The sequence below is a fragment of the Ipomoea triloba genome, chromosome 10 (assembly GCF_003576645.1).
Source record: "Ipomoea triloba cultivar NCNSP0323 chromosome 10, ASM357664v1".
Classification (NCBI taxonomy): Eukaryota; Viridiplantae; Streptophyta; class Magnoliopsida; order Solanales; family Convolvulaceae; genus Ipomoea; species Ipomoea triloba.
The window spans coordinates 7,125,451-7,147,197 of record NC_044925.1 but is presented as its reverse complement, the minus strand read 5'-3'; positions in this window follow the sequence as shown (position 1 = coordinate 7,147,197).

Here is a 21,747-nt window from a genome sequence, read left to right as displayed (position 1 = left end):
AGTGTACCCCAGACCATTTCGAATGTTAGGTGCTCTTCCAGAGTCAAGGATTTGATTGAGAGTTGATGTTGTGTTCATCATTTGGATTTGTTTCTTGTAGGCTTCTAATTCTGCTGAGAGCTTCATCACTTTGGAGTTGGACTCTGCTAGTTCAGCATTTGTATCAACAACTTGTTTCTTCAAGGATTCAATGTTCTTTTCCAGGAACTCATTTTTAGAATTTGTGGTTGTGTGAGTCTTCAAGAGAATATCTCATTTCTTGTACAGTTTGATGTAGGATTGTTCAAGTTCTTCATAAGGTATTTTATCTACATCTTCATGATCTGAACAATTATCGATGTCTGAGTGAGATTCAGCCACAACTGCAGTAAATGCTACGAAGTTTCCTGATATTTCTTCATCTTCATCTTGAGCTTCTTCAGAACAATCTTCATCACTCTAGGTTGTTGCCTTCATGGATTTCTTTCTTTTGAGATAAGTGGCACATTCCACCTGAATGTGTCTAAAGCCTTCACATTCTCTACACTGAATCCCTTTGTTCTTATTCTTAACTTCCCCTTGCTGCCATTGATTTTGTCGAGTCAAGTTTTGGTTTTGACCGAACTGATTGATTTGACCAAAGTTCTTCTGTTGATTTGGATTTGATGATTTCCCGACGGGTCGAGATGAGTTAGACGAGGATGGAGCAGCACTGTTAGGTCTGTTTTGTTGATTCCTGCCTCCCCGGTTTCTCCTATTTATTTGTTTCAGAATCTTGGTGAAATTTCTTGTTATCATTGCCACAGATTCATCATCTAATTCTTCGCACTCCTCTTCTAAGTTACATTCTTCGGCAAAAAACGCAACATTCTTACCCCTTTTTGAGTTGCTGTCTTGCGATAGGATATCCATTTCGTATGTCCTTAGATTGCTCATTAATTCTGCGACAGATTTTGTTTCCCAACCTACGCTTTCTTGAATTGCAGTGACTTTCACCCTGAAGCGTACAGGGAGGGATCGAAGAATCTTCCTTACCAGTTTATCCGAGGAGAATGGTTCCCCCAATACGGCAACTTCGTTCTTCAATTCTTGAACCCTAGCATTAAATTCAACAATGGTTTCTTCATCTTTCATCCGCAGTTCTTCAAATCTGGTAAGGACTTGTTGCATTTTGGTTTGTTTGACAGAGGAGTCTCCTTCATAAAGTTTTTCAAGAATTTCCCAGGCATCCTTTGCAGAACTGCATCCAGCAATTAACCCGAATTGACCCTCATCAAGCGATCCAATAATTGTGTTCAATGCCTTGTTGTTATTGTCATTGTCACTAATTTCTTCGGCGCTCCACTGTTCAACTGGAGCAAGAATTTATGTCTTGTCTTCTTGAATCTTTTTGGGGTGAGTCCACCCATGAGTGACGGCCTTCCACACATTCACTCCTTGTGCTTGGAGATAGATCTTGGTTCTCGCCTTCCAATAGGCATAATTTGTACCAATCAGTTGAGGAGGTCTTGCTTGCCCTTCCATATCTTCTTAAGGACACATAGCAGCCAATCTTGAGAAGAATAGTTAGTAACAAGGAAAACAGAGAAATTCAAAAGAGATTCAAAGGATCGTTATCAAGGGAAAAACCTTGAGGCTGCGCTCTGATACCAAGTGAAAAACTTAGACTTCCATAACCTAGGTCTAAGATTGTAAAAGAATCTTCCAACTATTAAATCTAATTACTAGATTCGTTAGATGACCTTTAATTATTTACTGATCAAGTGCAGCGAGACGAACAAAGAGTATTAAACAGTTAATGTGTAAAAGGATAATAAAGCAGGAAGAACACCAAGAATTAATAACCCAGTTCGGAATCTCAATTCCTACATCTGGGGGGCATCACTCTGATTGCCCGACTCTTCATTGATCAATTTTGAAAATGTACCACAGGTTTACAGTAGAGAATCACGCGGCAACTCTAGAAATCTTCATCATCACCATTCTAGAGTTCAACCTTGAAGAGTTGAAGAATACTTGATCTCCCGATCTTCTTGAATTGAGGCTCCCCCTCAATCATAGCGCAACTGGCGTTCAGAGTGATTGCTTGCCCAAAACTTCATGAAGAAGATGCATCTTGAATCAAAGGTAAGCTTTGTCAAGATTTCTCGTTATCACATATAAGGAAGCTTTCACGTTCAGATCTTTGGTATCCTCTCCAAAAAATTGACCAGCCGATTACTGGAACATTTCCCCATATATATCTTGCCTAGATTCGGTTAAGTTTGAAGCCTTCGTAATTGACTCTGATTCCTCTTCTTGTCTTCGTTGTCTTGGTTCAATGTTTCGTTCAACGAACTGTCTTTAAAACCTTCTGTCCCTTTTGCTGAACTACAGGAAACCTAATACATCATAAGAGAACCTGTTTTTGAATTATCTGCTGAACTAACAAAATTGTCACAAGGACTTGTTACAACTTAGGGAGTTTCACAAATATTTTTCTTTTTAGCAATTTTATTAACATTAATGATAGATACATAATTTATTAACTACAGACACAATTTATCTGCTTGCAGTTAAAAAATTATGTGTCCGCAGTTAACATATTATGTGCCTTCAATTTATTTACACGCACATAAAGCATATAATATGTTAACTGTAAATACATAATTTGAATGTTGTTTTGGACGAGGGTCCACAATGTAAGATGAATCATGGTCCATGGTATAACAATTGTCCAACCAATTGTTTATCTTATAAATAGGCTCCCCACGCCCATTCTTGGAAATAAATCTCTGTTTGAGTGTCTATACCAAAAACTTCCAAATTATAAGCGATTACAATGTTTTGGGTGTTTTTGTTTTCAAATGGTTGAGGCCCTATATGAAAACTAAATTACAACCCAAGTCAATTCCATGTTTATTCCTACGGTATTCTATGTCACATTCTACCTATAAATGTTGGGATGTTGAATCCAATCGATTGTACATTTTGAGACTTGTGAGTTTTATTGAAACTATATTTCCTTATGTTGTTGATACTTTTGCACATGTCTTCTGACATGGATAATGTTATGACATACTCGCCTAATCTAAACGCTCTTAGTCTACTTCCATCTCTTCCTAGTCAACCTAATTATTTTGTCTTTTTCGGTAGATGAAGTGTCATTTCTCAATAACATTATTCCTACACCATCTGTTATAGAAATTTGTCAGTGTCATCTTTCAAAAATATAGCTCCACTAAATTCCGATCAGTCTACTTCATCTCAGGAAGATACGCATCATTCACCATCCCCTTATATGTCCAAATCTACTCACATTCCAAGTTCTATTCCAAATCAGCCTGTAAAACCAAACCATCCAAAATGTACCTATAAACCTAACCCAAAATATTACAGTGAAAAATACGTAAACTACACCACTGCTCATTTGTTGCCCAACTCTTTTGATCCCTCTATTTTTTGCTTAGGCTTTGTGGGATCCCTTGTAGTGTGAAGCAATAGATAGTGAATATGTTGCTTTAAAGTGAAATAAAACTTGGGTTCTTTTGCCTAAAACTGATCAGCAAGCTATAGGTTTTAAATAGATTTTTCGTATCATCAACCGGAAATTGAATGGTTTGATTGATCGATATAAAGCGCATTTAGTGGCTAAAAGAATTTTGCAAGAACTAGGTTGTGATTATTTTGAAAATTTTAGTTCAATTTTTAAGCCGATAACTATCTGGGTAATTCTTACCATTGCCTTAAGTCATCATTGATTTATCCGTCAGTTAGACGCGAATAATGTGTTTTTGCGCATCAAGAAGATGTTTATAGGAAGCAACCTATGGGTTATCATGATACTCAATTTCCTTCTCATTTCTGTAAGTTACAAAAGTCGTTATATGACCTTATATTAGGCGGAAGCCAGTGAAGGGACAAGTCCAACAATTGGTGGCTAGGGAGATTATTGGGCGAAGGACGGTGAAGGGCCAAGTCCAACACCTTGTCTCTCGAAAATGTGAATAGAGAAATAAAATTGCGCCTTCGTTACGAGCTATAACTTTTAGCTTAGTGTTAAGCACTTGATCCTAACAAGTGGTATCAGAGCTAGATCACGAGTTCGAGTCCCAACATGAGTAAAAATTGTGCAGTTGGGAGAGGGAATTGTTGGGCGGATATCGATGAAGGGCCAAGCCCAACAACTGGTAGCTAGGGGGATTGTTGGGAAAAAGCCGATGAATGGCTAAGTCTAGTACCCTACCTCTCGAAAATGTTGTTAGGAAAATAAAGTTGCGCCTTCGCTACGATCTATAACTTTTGCGTAGTGGTAAGCGACCAGGCACATTGTGCATGGTATTTAATTGCCCACTTTTTTTACTAGCTTTTGGGTTTAAGTGTTCGAGGGTTGACGCATCCTTTTTTATTTACGTGTCACATGGCATTGTGGCTTATTTTTTGGTTTATGTTGATGACATAATTCTAACTGATAACCATACATCCTTTTTGGATAAATTTGTTACCATTCTAGCTCACAAGTTTTCCATCAAAGATCTTGGAACTCTTCACCATTTTCTGGGCATTGAAGTGGTACCTATCTTTTTTGCATGTTTTTATCTCAAGGAAAATAATTGGCGGATTTTATCTGTTGGTTCAAAACGAAGTATATTTTGGAACTGAATGCTTGGAAAAGGAGTCGGCAAAGATGTTCCTTCATGCCTCATTGAGAAAGGAATTAGTAATAAATTATTGGTGGGATTTTTTTGGAACTGGACACTTAGGAAAGGAATAGGCGATGAAGTTCCTTCATGCCTACTTGAAAAATGAGTCGATAACAAAGTATATGTTGGTTTGTTTTGGAACTAGACGCCTAAAAAAGGAGTTGGCTATGAAGTTCCTTCATGCCTCCTTAAAAAATGAGCCGGTAACAAAGTATTGCTGGGATTATTTTGGAACTAGATGCCTGAAAAAGGATACTGCGATGAAGTTCCTTCATGCCTCGTTAAAAAAACAGTCGATAATGAGGTATAGGTTGGTTTAATTTGGAACTGGACGCATAAAAAAGGAGTCGGTGATGAAGTTCATTCACGTCCCATTGAAGAAAGAGTCGATAACGAAGCATAGGTTGGTTTGTTTTGGAATTGAACACTTGAAAAATGAGTCGCCAATGAAGTTCCTTCACATATCCTTGAAAAATGAGTCGATACAATGTATTGGTGGGATTATTTTGGAACTGGACGCCTAAAGAAAGGGGTTGGTATTAGCAATGTTATTTTTTGTTGTACATATTCTTAGGAAGGTCTTTCTTTCCTTATTTTCTTTTCCTGATCTTTTTATATTTATTTCCTTTGGCTTTGTATATTTCATTTTTCCTGTCATTAGTTTTTTGGAGCAGAGGAGAACCTCTTTGTATAAATATACTGTATTATTATCTATGAAAAGCAAGGTTGATTTTTTCCTTCAAAACTCTTGATTTATTATGGCATCAAAGCCTTCAAACAAAGAAACAAAGAGTAAAAAAGAAGGCTACTATCACCTATGTAGCTTCTTCTTATGCCTTGAACTCCAATGACAACTCGGGTAGTCTAATCACACAAGTTCAATTGAAAGGAGAAAACTATGACGAATGGGTGAAGGCCATTCGCGTAGCTCTTAGGGCCAAAAAGAAATTTGGCTTTGTAGATGGAAGCATTCAACAACCAACAGAAGACTCACCAGATTTGTAAGATTGGTGGACAGTAAACTCCATGATTGTCTCATGGATTCTGAATACTATTGAGCCTACTCTGAGATCTACTATAACACTAAAAGAAAAAGCAGTGGATTTGTGGGACGACACAAAACAACGATTCTCAATTGCAAACGGGCCTCATATTCGACAATTGCGTTCAGCCTTGGCAAACTGTAGGCAGAATGGTGAGTCAATTTCAAATTATTTTGGACGTCTCAAATTGCTCTAGGACGAACTCAACAACCTTGAACGAATGCCTGTGTGTACATGTGGAGGGTGTAAATGCAGTCTGAGTACCTAGTTGGAAAAATGAAAGAAGAACGAGTTCATCAGTTCTTGATGGGTCTTGATGGAGAGCAGAACAACACAATTCCTTTCAATATTTTGAGTCAAGACCCATTACCCAATCTTAATCGAGTTTATCATATGGTTGTTCAGGATGAACAAGCAAGGATGATAGTGAGTACACATGACAATCGTTCAGACCTCATAAGCTATGTAATGCGAGCAGGATAAGGAAATCGTGTTACACTAGGGGGAGGGGGGGCTAAAAAGGATGGAGTGACATGTAGACACTGCACTACACCGGGCATAATACAAGCGAATGTTTTCAACTCATTGGATACCCTGACTGGTTGGGTGCTAGACCACGATCCAATGGTCGAAGTGCAAGTCGGGGCACACAACAACCGATTGGATGAGGAAAAAGTGCAAGAACAAGAGTCAATGTAGCGTAAACTGCTGTAGGTGAAACCCCTTCTCAAGCTGTCTCGATGACAAATACAGAACAGACTGCTATTGGAGGACTTTCAAATGAACAATGGAGTGCTCTCTTGGCAGCTCTAAGGATCCTTAAACCTGAAGCCAACCAATGTCTTTCAGGTAACTTGCCATGGATTATTGACACTGAAGTGTCAAACCATATGACAAGAACACTCAATCATATGGCGAATGTGAGGATAATCGAACCATGTCCTATTGGGCTGCCGAATGGAGAAGAAACTTATACAACAAAGCAAGGCACTATGGTGCTTGGTGAAAAATTGAGTCTGCAAAAAGTTTTATTTGTGCCTAAATTAAATTGCAATTTAATTTCTGTATCTCAACTCTTGGCTAATTCACCCTATCATGCTCTATTTACTGGTAAGTTTTGTGTTATTCAGGACCGCACCTCGAAGACACTGATTGGAATGGGTGAACAACCGAGGGGGGGGGGGACTTTACTTCTTCAAGAAGGCAGAATCGATGCAAACCAATAATGTTTTAAGTTTGTCACCGACAGAGTTGTGGCATCAAAGGTTGGGGCATCCATCACCTACAGTTATGAATTTTCTTCCTAATTTTAAAGATGGTAGTAGTTTGAACAATAGACACTGTGAAGTTTGTTTTTGGGCCAAGAAAACTCGTGAACCTTTTTCTTTAAGTTCTAATAAAGCAAGTTCAATTTTTGAGTTAGTTCATTGTGATTTGTGGGGAGCTTAACGTGTTCCTGCTCTATGTGGTGCTTATTATTTCTTGACAACTGTTGATGATTTTTCGCGTTCTGTATGGGTTTATTTAATCTGGACTAAGGGTGAAGTTCCCGGGATCCTAAAAAATTTAATTGCCTTGGTTCACCGTCAGTTTGACAATCAAATTAAATTTATTCGAACAGACAATGGGACAGAATTCACATGTTTGAAAGGTTATTTTGATAGTGTTGGGATTATACACCAGACTTCATGTGTATGAACACCCCAACAAAATGGTAGAGTAGAGAGAAAGCATAGACATATTCTAAATGTGGCAAGGGCGTTGCGTTTTCAAGCCAATTTGCCAATTGAGTTTTGGGGGGAATGCATTCTCACTGCAGGCTATCTCATTAATCGAACACCCACTAAATTTCTCAAAGGTAAAACCCCTTTTGAGATTCTTTTTGGGCGTTCACCTTATTATTCTCTTCTTCGCACTTTTGGGTGCATATGGTATGCGTAGAATGATGCTCAACTCAACAACAAATTTGCAAGTCGTAGTCGTAAGTGTGTGTTTATTGGTTATCCATACGGCAAGAAAGGGTGGTATTTGCGTGATTTGGAAAGTGGAGAGCGATTTGTTTCACGAGATGTCCATTTCCTTAAGACCGTCTTTCCCTTTTCCTCTTCACCTACTGAGCATCGTATGTCTCCCATGATTGAAGATGTTGATGATATTTCCAATAGCCTTCTAGAGACAAATACTAAAAATGGGCTTGGGGAAGATTCTTCCAATAATGTTCCAAAGATAATTACTGAATCTGGAGTGTCTTTGACAGATGAAGTGACCAATATGAATGCAACGACCTTACCCACTTCCAACTCCGTTTCCAGTGATGATGATGAGAACATTGGTCGTGGAAAACAGGAAAAACGGGTTCCTATATATCTCCAGGATTATGCCACGCACTCTACTAGTTGTACATCCCCCCCCGGCATGTTCCACCTCTTCCGAAATGTCTTCAGGTACGGTGCATCCCATAGCTCACTTTGTTAGTTATGATAAATTTTATGTGGCACATCGTCATTACCTTGCAGCGATTACTACTAAGCATGAGCCCGCATTATTCTCTGAGGCTGTAAAATCTCCTCATTGGCGAGAAGCCATGTGCCAAGAGCTTCAGGCACTTGAAGACAATGGCACTTAGGTACTTGAGGATCTTCTTCCTGGTCATAAAGCCATTAACAGTAAGTGGGTTTACAAGGTTAAATACAATGTGGATGGCTCAATTGAGCGCTATAAAGCACGACTTGTTGTCCGAGGAGATTGACAAATCGAAAGAGTTGATTACAATGAAACCTTTGCACCCACCATTAAAATGGTTACACTTCGTGCCTTTCTTGCTGTTGTTGTTGCTCGTGGGTGGCCTCTTTAACAAATGGACATGAGCAACGCTTTCTTGCATGGTGATTTAACAGAGACCATTTACATGAAGCTCCCCTTTGGATTTGTGTCCTCATGTCTGAAAAAAGTTTGTCGTCTCTGAAAGTCTTTGTACAGCCTTCTTCAAGCTCCTCGGTGTTGGTTTGCAAAGTTAGTAGACTCTCTCACTAATTATGGGTTTCACCAGTCATCTTCTGATCACTCATTATTCACCTTCAATCACAATGGTGTGCACCTATATATTCTTATCTATGTAGATGATCTGGTTATCTCTGGCAATGATGACACTGTTGTGCACAGTTTCAAGCTCTACCTAAGTAATTGCTTTCATATGAAAGATTTGGGTACGTTGAAATACTATCTTGGTCTAGAAGTTGCTCACAACTCATCTAGTATTTTCCTTAGCTAACGAAAATATGCTCTTGATATCCTTGAAAAGACTGGTATCTTGGGTGCAAAACCTACTACCGTCCCACTTGAAGAAACCCATCGATTGGCTTTGGCTAATGGAAATGAGATGACCGATCCTACCAGTTATAGGAGGCTCGTTGGTCGGCTTATATACTTAACAGCTCGTCTAGATATTTGTTATAGTGTGCATATTCTCGCACAATTCATGCATAAACCATAGGTTCCTCATTGGGAAGCTGCACTTCGAGTGATGCGTTATCTGAAGGCTAATCCAGGGCAATGGCTCTTTTTTCGGGCTGACTGTGATCTCTATCTATATGCTTATTGTGATACCGATTGGGCTGGTTGCCCGCTCACTCGTCGCTCATTGACTACTTTTTTTGTTCTCTTAAGAAATTCCCCGATTTCATGGAAAACTAAGAAGCAACAAACTGTCTCTTGCTCCTCTACTAAAGCCAAGTATCATGCAATGGCTGCCGCGATAAATGAATTGAAATGGTTGAAAACACTTCTCCTTGATCGGTATTAGTCATGTTACACCAATGCAATTGTATTCTGATAGCCAAGCAGCATTGCACATTGCTCATAATCTTGTCTTTCATGAGCGAACCAAGCATATTGAAGTCGATTGTCATTTTATTCATAATGAAGTTTAGTCCGGTAATATTCAACCCCCTTATGTTCATACTTCTATGCAAGTAGCATATGTTTTGACCAAGGCATTGGGCAAGTCTCAGTTTAAATTTCTTTTAAACAAGTTGGGCATTCTTGATGTTCATGATCTAACTTGAGGGGGGGTAGCAATGTTATTTTTGGTTGTACATATTCTTATGAAGGTTTTTCTTTCCTTATGTTCTTTTCCTGATCTTTTGATATTTATTTCCTTTGGCTTTGTATATTTCCTTTTTCCTGTCATTAGTTTTCTTGGAGCAAAGATCTTTGTATAAATATACTGTATTATTATCAATGAAAGGAAAGGTTGATTTTTCCCTTTAAAACTCTTGATTTATTAGTCGGCAATGAAGTTCCTTCACGCTTCCTTGAAAAAGGAAACGTAACGAAGTATATGTGAGTTTATTTTAGAACTGGACACCTTAAAAAGGAGTCGGCGATGAAGTTTCTTCAAGCCTTTGTTCAAAAAGGAGTTGGTAACGAAGTATTTGTGGGATTATTTTTTAAATGGACGCACAGAAAATGAGTCAGCCATGAAGTTCCCTCACGCCTCATTAAAAAAAAATCAGTAACGAAGTATAGGTTGCATTAAGTTGATTGTGGATCATTGCATTACACTTTTCAACGGTGTCAACTCCGCGAGCCACAAGAAAGTGAGGGACTAGATGATTGATCGGGTACTAGAGATTGTCACCCAAGCAGTTAGTTAATTGGGAAGCTTGAGCGACAGTTACGAATTAGATGCAAGTAATTTTCTCTCTCAATGATGGATGCTTGATTAGGGGTGGTAACCACAACTATTTTCCATGTAAAAATTAGGCGTATAAATCAAGGGACATTCATTAGAGGTTGGTTGTATAAATACCCCTCCATAGAGACTATTCAAGGGTGACAGGATAATTGGGTAAATACCCGACCCGAAACCACAAGTAAGCAGGCAGCGTATGGAACTCAAACGGTCACCAACACATTGAAGAGGGGAATTACTCCAGTGGCTCCGCAACATTACTCATACGGCTCCCACCATTATTACCCGACACATTATGGGTCTGTTACACTCAGCAGAAGAGTCGTTCAACATAGTATAAATATTAAATAATAGACTATGTTGTAATAGAGGGGGACACAAACATTCTTGTAACATTCTTATAGTGAGATTATTGTTACTTTATTGAATATACTCCGGTAACATTATTACAATAAATGGTGCTTTCATTGAGAGCTAAGATCAAATTTCAGGGAAAATCTTTACAAATTACTAAAATTAGTTTATCACGTGAAATGACACCATCAAGATCTAGCTGCTCTCATGGTTCTCGTCACGTGAATTGCAACGGCAACACCTCTAGTGATCTTCAAGATCAACTCAATAGTAACTATGTGAGAGATCGTCGCGAGGAGATCTTCATAGCCAGCTCAACAACAATCGTGATGGAGGTTGCGCTCCAGTCCAGGCCGTGGAAATCCAAGCGACTGCTCAAGTCATTTAGTAGGCGGCGACGCTGGCTCAGCCAGTAGCAGGGATGCAAGGCCAAGCTCCTCCACCGCCCCCTCAAGAGCTAGAGGTAGAGGTGGAGTCTCCGCGGAGAGAGAGAACACAGCAGCAAGGAACGACCCATGTAACCGGGAATCCTAGGCACCATTTTGGGACGAGAGATGAGAGGGGACAAGAAGAAGGCGGCCCTTAGCGAGGTGGTTTAGGTGAAAAACGACCGGCTTCCAAGTCTATCCTGGATCGGTTAGGGGTACAGGGGTCCTCCAACAAAAACCTGCGTCAATGCAAGAGCAAGGTAGTACCAAGGCGATCACCATTGGAGAGGGTGGGCGAGTCTGGTGGACCGGCTCCGCATTGATCCACTAGACACAAAACCCCACAGGAAAAAACAGAAGAATTACGAACACAAATGAACCAAAAGGCAAGCACGAGAAAACATTTTATTCATAGCCGTTCCGATACAAAATTTGTCTTGAGCTTACATTTGGTCTCATATGGTGTTCTGTCCCTTTTACTTTAAAAGACGAGGAGCACACTCAGCGAATTCGGATTTTGCCCGAGGAGAGATGATAGAAGAGTCCTCAGATGAAAGAGAACGCTCTCCATCCTGAAGAGGAATCACAGACTAGAATTGTGTATAATCAGAGTCGTAATCTTGATTGAGAGGTGAGTCCTCTCTCTATTTTGGTTCATAAGGCACAATGGCCCTTTCCTCTCCGTCGGAAAGAATCACTAAAGGGTCTTCAAGGGTATCCCCAACTTCATTGCTGCCTGGCCAGGGCTCGAAAAAAAAAACAATATAGAGTAGAAGAAAGCGTACCAGGTCAAAAAATACAGAGGAAAATTATTGGAGTGGTGGTAAAAATTAAGGGAGGAAGACATTAAAAAAAAAAGGAAGGGAAAATATTTTGAAGATTGGAAAATATTTGAAAAACATTTGAAAAATAAAAAATAGATAAAGAAAATCCTGAAATTTCCATATAATAAAAGAGTTTGATTCCTAAATAATTTTTAAAATCTATAGTTGGTACAAGTCATTACTCCCATGCCACCTCAACGACTCTCGCCGACTCGGGAGTGGGGAGCTGGTGACATGATAATTGGGTAAATATCCAACCCGGAATCACAAGTAAGCAGGCGGCGCATGGAAGTCAAGCGGTCACCAACATATTGAAGAGGAGAATTACTCCAACGGCTCCCCACCATTACTCCAACGACTCACAACATTATTACCCGACACATTATGAGTCTATTTCACTCAGCAGAAGAGCCGTTGAACATAGTATAAATAGTAGACCCTATTGTAATAGGAGGGGAACATAAACATTCTTGTACTGAGACTATTGTTACTTTACTAAATATACTTCAGTAACATTATTACCGTCAAAGGGGCTCAAGAAAAATAAATAAATAAATACTCTTGCATCTCATGTGTATTTGTTCTTTGAATTTTTCTCCAGGTCAGAATATTTTGTACAAATGTGCTGACATGCCGACTGACTATCTGTTAGTCACAAAACCAACAATTACTTTTACTCAATTCATGTTGAGTTTGGACATAATAAAACTATTAATAGTATTCGGCAAAAATTTGTGTGAGACCGTCTCACCATGAGACGGGTCGGATCGGGTCGGGTCAAGATGCAAGTGTAACACTTATATGAACAAATGTCATACTTATATGCTCAAATGTAATACTAATCAGGAATAAAATTTTTGTTACTTATAAGGGTAAATGTAATACTTTTAAGGAAAATTCAATACTTTTACATTTCGATTTAAAAGTATTACATTTTTCCTCAAAAGTATTATATTTTCCCTTATAAGTAAAGAGCACTTGTCAAAATTACTTATTATGAAAAATGTATTACTTTTTCTCTTATAAGTAACAAAAATTGTATTTTTGATTAGTGTTATATTTGAGCACATAAGTATAACATTTGCATGGTGTTTTGACCCGACACGACCCGTCTCACGAATAAAGATCCATGAGACGGTCTCACACAAGTGTGACCCATAGTATTCATAAAATAAAAATTAAAGTGTATTAAAATTTATAAATTTGTACCTTATCAGTTATCATCAAATTAGACTTTTAGATTTAGTGTAATATGTGTTAGGTTTATTCTTTTAATGTGAGGAAGAAAATGAAAAGACATGCTTCGTGTAGATTAGTGCAAAAATGAGAAGACATGCTTTGTGTAGAGTCGTGCAAAATATCCCTTGCCTCAATCAATTGATCATTCAATTCATTGTTGACTTTTTATTGCCCAAAGTCAAAAATGAGCACGTACTCCAATTCCAGTCCTCATTTTGATAAATAATTAAAGGCACCCCGTCAAACTCTACTCTCTACAATTTAGTTTGGGAAAGAAAAATCACTTTACCCACCAAACAATCATTGACCGTTAAAGAAATCAGTTATTGTTTTAAATAAAAATTATGAATTTCTCCATATCATCACAAACACGTCATGTGATTAATTTCACGTGTCATAGAGCATCCTAATGTAGCCATTTTACAGTTTTGAGAAGTTTTTGTAAGTGTGATTAGGAAAAAGAAAATGGGAAAGGAAAAAAAAAAGCTTTGTTAGGCGTGTCTGGGTGTACTACACGCGCCCGCTAGGCGCATGTTTGATAGCCACGCACGGCGTGCAAGGCTAAAGAACATGCTTGTGAGTCCCACTTTCTCTGAAATAATCCTTGTTTGACAGGAGATCAAATTGCCCTCTCTTGCCTCCATGTTGGCACCCACTTTTTAAAAAGCCGTGAATAAACTCACAAAGAAAATTTGATATAGATGCTCTAAGAGAGCATAACATATCTCATATCTGTTCAATTGTACTAGTATTTGTCATAAATTTGCTCAACGTATTTAAAAGAAACAAATTAACAAAAAAAAAAAAAAAACCAAAAAAAGTTTGAACTACCCCAAATTTAGCGTAGTTGGTTTGTCGTTTGACTTAAAGATCATGACTATAAACGAGATGTATGGGAAAGGACCCATTTATTCTGGAAGGTCTAGATTGGATCCCTTGTGCCGGGAGTTGTGTTGTGCGCACATAAAGACTAAGATCTAACCGTGGCCTGATTACACGAGTCACGATTTATTTCTGCAATAGCTCTAGGACGGGATCCTGTGAGTTTAAGATTAATCCGGCGAAATTAGAATAACCTAAGTTTATATTTTTGGGTCACACTTGTGTGAGACCGTCTCACATATCCTTATTCGTGAGACAGTTCGGGTCGGGTCAAAACACCATGCAAATGTCATATTTATATGTTCAAATATAACACTAATCAAGAATACAATTTTTTTTTTACTTATAAGAGAAAAAGTAATACATTTTTCATACTAAGTAATGTTGACAAGTGCCACTTACTTATAAGGGCAAATATAATACTTTTGAGGAAAAATGTAATACTTTTAAATCGAAATGTAAAAGTATTGTATTTTCCTTTAAAAGTATTACATTTACCCTAACAAAATTTTTATTCCTGATTAGTATTGCATTTGAGTATATAAGTATGACATTTGTGCATATAAGTGTACTATTACATTTGCATCTTGACCCGACCCGACCTGACACGTCTCATGGTGAGACGGTCTCACACAAGTTTTTGCCTATATTTTTTAAGTCTCAACTTATATATATGTTTTAAATTCATATTCGAATTTAACTCAACAATTTAAACATTACCCAAACAGGAATTCAACTTTATATTTAATACTTAAATCCGTTTCAAACCTAAATATTGAATATTTCATATATACTTCAATTTATCATATCAATCTGAATCCCCAAACCCAAATTCAATTGCCTACCTCGCTGCATCTCTATCGTGGGGAACAATATTTTTCAAATGATTTTGAAGATTGCACATACAGTGTATGAATTTTGTATGGTGAGGACTCGTTCACCTTCCAGAATGAACAGTGGAGAAAAAATTTGAGTGCAACCCCAATCAGTTAGTTGGGTAGTTGTCTTGGTAGCCACAAAAATATAAGTGCGTGTTTGGTTCATGAGTTTAAACTCTAGGAATGAGAATCAAAATCATAACTAGTGTTTGGTTGACAACTTTTTAAATCACAACAAGGAGATTTGATTATTCCTCTAATTAAAAATCTCATTCCTTAATTTAAAAAGGTATCATTACATATATTGTTGGTAATTTAATTTTTAAATTTAGATTAGTACTTTTAGATTTTTGTTTTGATTTTTTTGTTGTTTATATTGATGTTTTGGATTTCATTATATTATGATCAATTGTCTTGATTTATTTTTTGTATTGTTAAAACATTTATTTCTATTATAGAGTTATACACAATAAAACATCATAATTATTTTAATTTCACCATACTACCGAACATGCAAAATACTTTCACCAAAATTTAAAATTTAATTCTCCGTGTAATTTGTCTATTAATCTTCTTTACTTCAGCTAGTCAACTATTGATAACCAAACTTATTTACATCCTTATAAGTTATGAAGTATAATTCTTTTCAAGCTAGAGATAAAAGATGAGTTTCACATAAAGCAAACTTTTGAATAGCAGCGATGAACTCCTCTTTTTTTTTTTTATTACTACTGACTTTGTTACAATGTATTATCGATTCATAACTACATTCTCAACTTACTGAAGCATAAAAAGTCAACAGTTGCCTCCACCGAGACTCGGACCCGCTCCCATTATCCATGTAGGAGTGTAAATCGGGACACCAGATGAACTCCTCTTTAAAGATCAATGTGGAGAAAAACTCAGAAGAGACATAGATAGGGACAGGGTGGTGCGGCAATGAAAATATGCAATTTCCACTTGTGGCTCCGCGTGTCGTGTCGTGGGCGGCGGAACAACGAAACGTTTGCATAACCTTCCATTTAGTTTAACGCGTTACTGCGTTAGTCACGGTCACGGACGGTTACTGAATAATAAATATATTTAATTAGATAAAAGTTTGTGTGAGACCGTCTAATGAGTTTTTATCTGTGAGATAGATTTGGATCGAGATGAAATGTAATACTTTATTTATTATTTAGTATTACATTTACTAGTATAAGTATTACATTTTATCTTGACCTGACTCGTCTCACGAATAAAGATACATGAGACGGTCTTACACAAGTTTTTGACTTTATGTGAGACCGTCTCACGGATCATTATCCATGAGACAAGTTGGGTCAAGATAAAATATAATACATATATTAACAAATGTAATTACTAAACACGAATAAAATGTTTATTATTTATATGGAGAAATGTAATACTTTTGAAAGAAAATTTAGTAATTTTAAATTAAAATATAAAAGTATTATAATTTTTTCAAAAGTATTACATTTTTCTTTATAAATAATATTACTTATAAGAAAAAATGTAATACTTTTACATCAAAATATAAACGTATTATCTTTGTCCTCAAAAGTATTACAATTTCTCTTATAAATAACAAACACTTTATTCCTCATTAATATTACCTTTTTCAGTATAAATATTACATTTTAATATTAACTCGATCCGATCTAACCAGTCTTACGACTCACGGAAATGTAACCTTCATTATTTCTTTTTTCCTTAACTCCAAACGACATTAAAAAAAAAAAAATGTGTCCGACAAAGTAATACGAAAATATGGTGTAATTGTACGGAAAAGGAAATAACATAGTTGTATATACGATTACGCGTGTAGACATCCAGATGAGATATATTCCTTACTCCGATCCATTCCCACAGGAATGTGTGCGTTTTCCCTTTGACCACCAATACTATTGTCCTCAAGCATATGTTTCTTCATTTACTTGCGTTATTTAATTCCCAAATTGCAACCACCACTCTTTTTAATGGATTGCTAATAATGAAATGTATACCATGTGACGTGTATTAATTTAATGTTGAGAAAATAAAAAGATATTTAAAATTTTAAGCACTTTTAAACTAATAAATGATATTTCAAAAAAAAAAAAACTAATAAACTAAGAAATGCACTTAGTCAGATCCATTCGCACTTGGTTTCTTGGTCTTCATCAATTGCTCATGTTTATTGTGAAGCTAACCGTGTCGCGGATACTTTTGCTTCGGAGGGTTTACTTTGCACACCAACTTTTATGTTTTCTTCGTTACCAGAAAGTGTTAAATTGGTCCTTTTGTATGATCTCCGGAGCTTTGTTGATCCGAGATCTATTCGTTCATATTAAATTTTATACTTTGCTTTAAAAATTAAAGCATATGATACAATTAGGAGTGAATAAAATTTGAAGCTCGAACTTGATTATTGGCCCCTAATTTTTTGAACTTAAACGATTAAACTTGACTCAAATAGATTGAATAATAAAAGTTTCTTTATATTTTATTTTATAATACGCATTTTGGTACCGAATAGCAATATAGCATGATAAAATATTGATTAGAGGGGGCAACCCCTGCCCAAGGGCAAATTATACTGTAGACCAAGAATGTATGTTTATTTTTAGTATACTAAATATTTATTTTTAATGTGTTGAAAATTTATCTTTATGAACTATACTAAAAAAAAAACAGTAAAAGTGTAAAACCCCAATGTATTTAAATGAATATTCAGTAACTAAAAATGAACTTTATTTTTAAAAAAAAATGAACTTTATTATGTCACCGGTTCACTTTGTAAGATAAATCATGGTCCATATATAATATAATAATTGACAGTCAATGTGGTTGGATTATTGGCTTGATAACTACTATTGGCTTGATAACTACAATGTTCTAAGTTACTTCTAGTGAAAACGACTTATTGACCTTCTTGGTTTAAGCTGCTTAGTTATAGGCTACTTAGATTATTTATCCATTTGTGGTACTTTACCGACTAGGCTCAAAGGCAACTCAATACACACTTTCAAATAGTGACTGCAAATTTCCATAGTCATCCAAACAAATCAAATTTGGATAATTTGACATATATTTCTCCTTAGATTAGATACAACTTACGTTACGTTGGAGCATACGTGTGGAAATAAATCACCATTTTCTTTCGTTGAACAAATCATTGTTTTGCATGTTGTTTATGACTTTAATGTGACGAAAAGCATCTGTTTTGACCCTTACGTCCTTTCTCACCACTCCCTAGCTTGATTGGTGAGTACTCAGTAGGTCACCACCGCAATCTTCGTCGATTGAAAACATATTTGTAGTTTTTGTTCTAAAAATTAAAGAATTAACCACACTTTTGAGAATTTTAGCATTTTGTGTAGAAATCTTGATAAAAAAAAAAATCATTAGATATTGTGATGGATCATGGATGGTATACTGGGTCTGGGTCACATAAAACGACTCAAGAAAGTAAATGGATCAAAAAAGTCCAAGAAGGATATATAGTACGGAGCAACTTGAGAGTTTAATAAGGATTGTGCTTAGTATTCACAATGTAATAAGAATTGGATTCGTTATTCCTAATATGGTACGACTAGGGTTTATTACTTCCAATGTAACAATGACTCGAATATAATGCAGTCTAAAATTCTTATTCCTTGTAGGGCACTAGACCCAAAATATGTGTATACACGCCCACCCATGGGAAGGGAGGAGGCAATTTTCACCATACACAAACAATTAGCAATACAAAATATTTATTCTCTCTAAATTCTTTTCATATATTTTTCTATATTTTTTCCATATACTTGTTATTTTTAACACTAATATTGGTCAATCGTTAACTACCCAAAAGTCATAAAGCCAATAAATTGTATGTTATTTTATGAGTAGGAATCTGATACGTTAATAGTATTGATAGATTTTTGTTCAAGTTAAAGTGAGCTTCTAATAAGAAAACAAAAGAAAGATTAGAATGATTAGAATATATGTAAGCATCTCGAAATAAGACACCAAAATATGCACTGTTTTGGTGGAAAAATCTGGTACAAAAGGAAGGCACCAAATTCTACATTAAATGGTGTAAATGAACAGTGTTACAAGTGTAACTGCTATTCATTTACACTAAAATGGTGTATAACTTTTTTTAAAATCTATTTGTTAATTGTTTCCTTTCAAAAATTTATAATATTAGTTTATTAGAAATAAATTATAAAGATTTCAATATCTCATTGACACATTTAAAATAATATCAATATTGACTAGAAATTAATTAAAATTAAAATACATAAAAAAATTATTTTAAAAAATTATTATTTATATCAAAATTATATTTTCTATTAAAATAATTAAATTAACAAAATTAAAATTTTAAATTATAAGAATACAAATTATGTTAGTATATAAATCTAATTTGGTGTATGTAAATGGGTTGGAGATGAAATTTTTTTGATGTAAGAATATAATGAGAATTTTTTTTGGTGCAAAATATAATATGTTAGGTTGGATATGATAAAATAGTAAAATACACAAATAAAAAAAGTCTAATAGATCAGAGTAGTCACTCATCAAAAGGCATAAATTAAGAAAATATGAGGGAGGTGATAAACATAGCAAGACTCCTATGCTATTTACTACCTAAATAATGCAACTTGTACAAAAAATTATGAATTTTCTAAAGAAAATATTATTTACCCGAGTTCTTTTTTACTCCAAATTCTACATTATTTTTTGGATTAACAGGAGGGACCCAAAATGAATTTTCTTGCCAGAAGGTCAGCCGCTTGATTCTGCTCCCTGGCGATCAGTGTGAGTTGCCAAATTCTACATTATTTGAAGTGGTCAAATATTACTTTGTATAATATTTTATTAGTCAAATACTGTGGGCTGGGAAATTAAATAAATTTCCAAAGAAAACTAATACAATTATAAATAGATAAAAATAATATACATAAAAAATAAAGAAAAGTTAAAAAAAAAATAAAAAAGAATTTGTAAATGTAAAAAAAAAAAAAAAAGGTATACTGTACAAGTTATTAAATTTAATGGAGTTAATTAATTAATAACTTAGAGGGAATAAGAAAAAAATGGTTCTTAAAAAAAATATAAGTGTATAGTAAAGTAAGTATTTTTTTTTGGTATGTCCCGGTCCCAGATATAGTAAAGTACGTATAATATACAAGTTATCAATACAAGAGTTCATCAAATATATATTTTATTCAGTTAGAAATCTTACCGTTAAATATTTCCTTTTATATAATTTTTAGATTTACATATAATAGATTATTAACTCTCATAGCATATTAAAACATCATTCTAACCTTTTATATAAATAAGATAGTCAAGTGTTACATAATATATAACGCCGCACATGAGCTGTCTATTAACTTTCTTGGTTTGAATCGGTTAATTAAGAATAATTTAGACTAGTTTAATTCCTTATAGTCCTTTGTCGACTAAAATAATAAGTCGGATTTCACTCAAAATGCATATTCGAGTATTGACTGTGAATTTTTCACTAAATATATATTTTACTTATTAACATAACATCGATTAACTCAATTCGAGTATTGCCAAGGACCATATAGTCTAGTGGTATCAAACCCTTCTCTTTATATGGGAGGTGGTGTGTTCGAGCCTCAATGGAGTCATTCAAGAGGTTGTGAAAGTAGTTATGAACAAATACTACATTGTAACAGAGTCAGTAGTATTCAACAAAAATTAATATTATTTTATTAATTTTCTTTTATGTGGAGCAAAATTCTCAAGGAAACGAAAAGGATACGGAGTAGGGCCAACCGGCCATAACGTACAACAAAAGATTACTAATTCCAACTGATAAATAAATTGATTAATAAGTAATAACTATATATAGTGCATTAAGAGACCAGAAGACGACAATACGACATCTATAAACCTACAGCATTACTGCATTAGCCATTAGGCATCTATATCCGAGTATATTAAAATATTAGAATTTTGGTCCTGAATTACAAGACTAATAACAAACTTTATTTTTATATTATAGACGTATCGTTAATTTTATTTATTTTTAGTTGTCAATGGAATTGTACAAAATCTCAAGCTCACCAAGTTTAGTGTTGAAATTACATTGTCAAGGTTTTATGATTATTGGGAGATAGTCGGTCGGCATGCCAACACAATCGATTCAAGAATAATATATAAAGAATTAATAGGAAAAAAAATGGAGAAGACAATTTTTTACATAGAAATCACAAAGTGAAAATTACAAGTGTTTTTGGGTGTTGTCAAGCCAAAATCTACTATTTTTTTAGGTAATCTTGTTCATGAGCAAGTCCGATCTCTCTTTCTCCCTTTTCTTGCTAGAGAGTAAAAGTTTTTCCATTACAGTGTGCTTCTTTCTTAGAATGTGACTCCTAGGGCCTAGGGTGTGTTTATACATATAGAAATGACCAAAGGAAGAAAAGAACAAGGTTTACAAATTTCACTTTAGGCAACCTTTTTTAATTGAATTTTGGGATTCCTTCATAAGTACGAGATCTCCTTTCCTTAACTAAAAATGGAGAGTTAGGGTGAAAATATGATAACAGATCCTCCAATATCTTTGGGATGCTAACGGAGATTCTTGCTCCGCTGTCGAGCTCACCACCCACTGTTAGGCGTACCTGATGTGCCTAGCTGGCGTGTGCAATGTGCGTAAATACCAAATTTTTTTATTTTTCTTTTTTGATGTCATTTCCCCCACCCCGCTCTCCCCCCCCCCCCCCCCCCCCCTTTTTTTTTT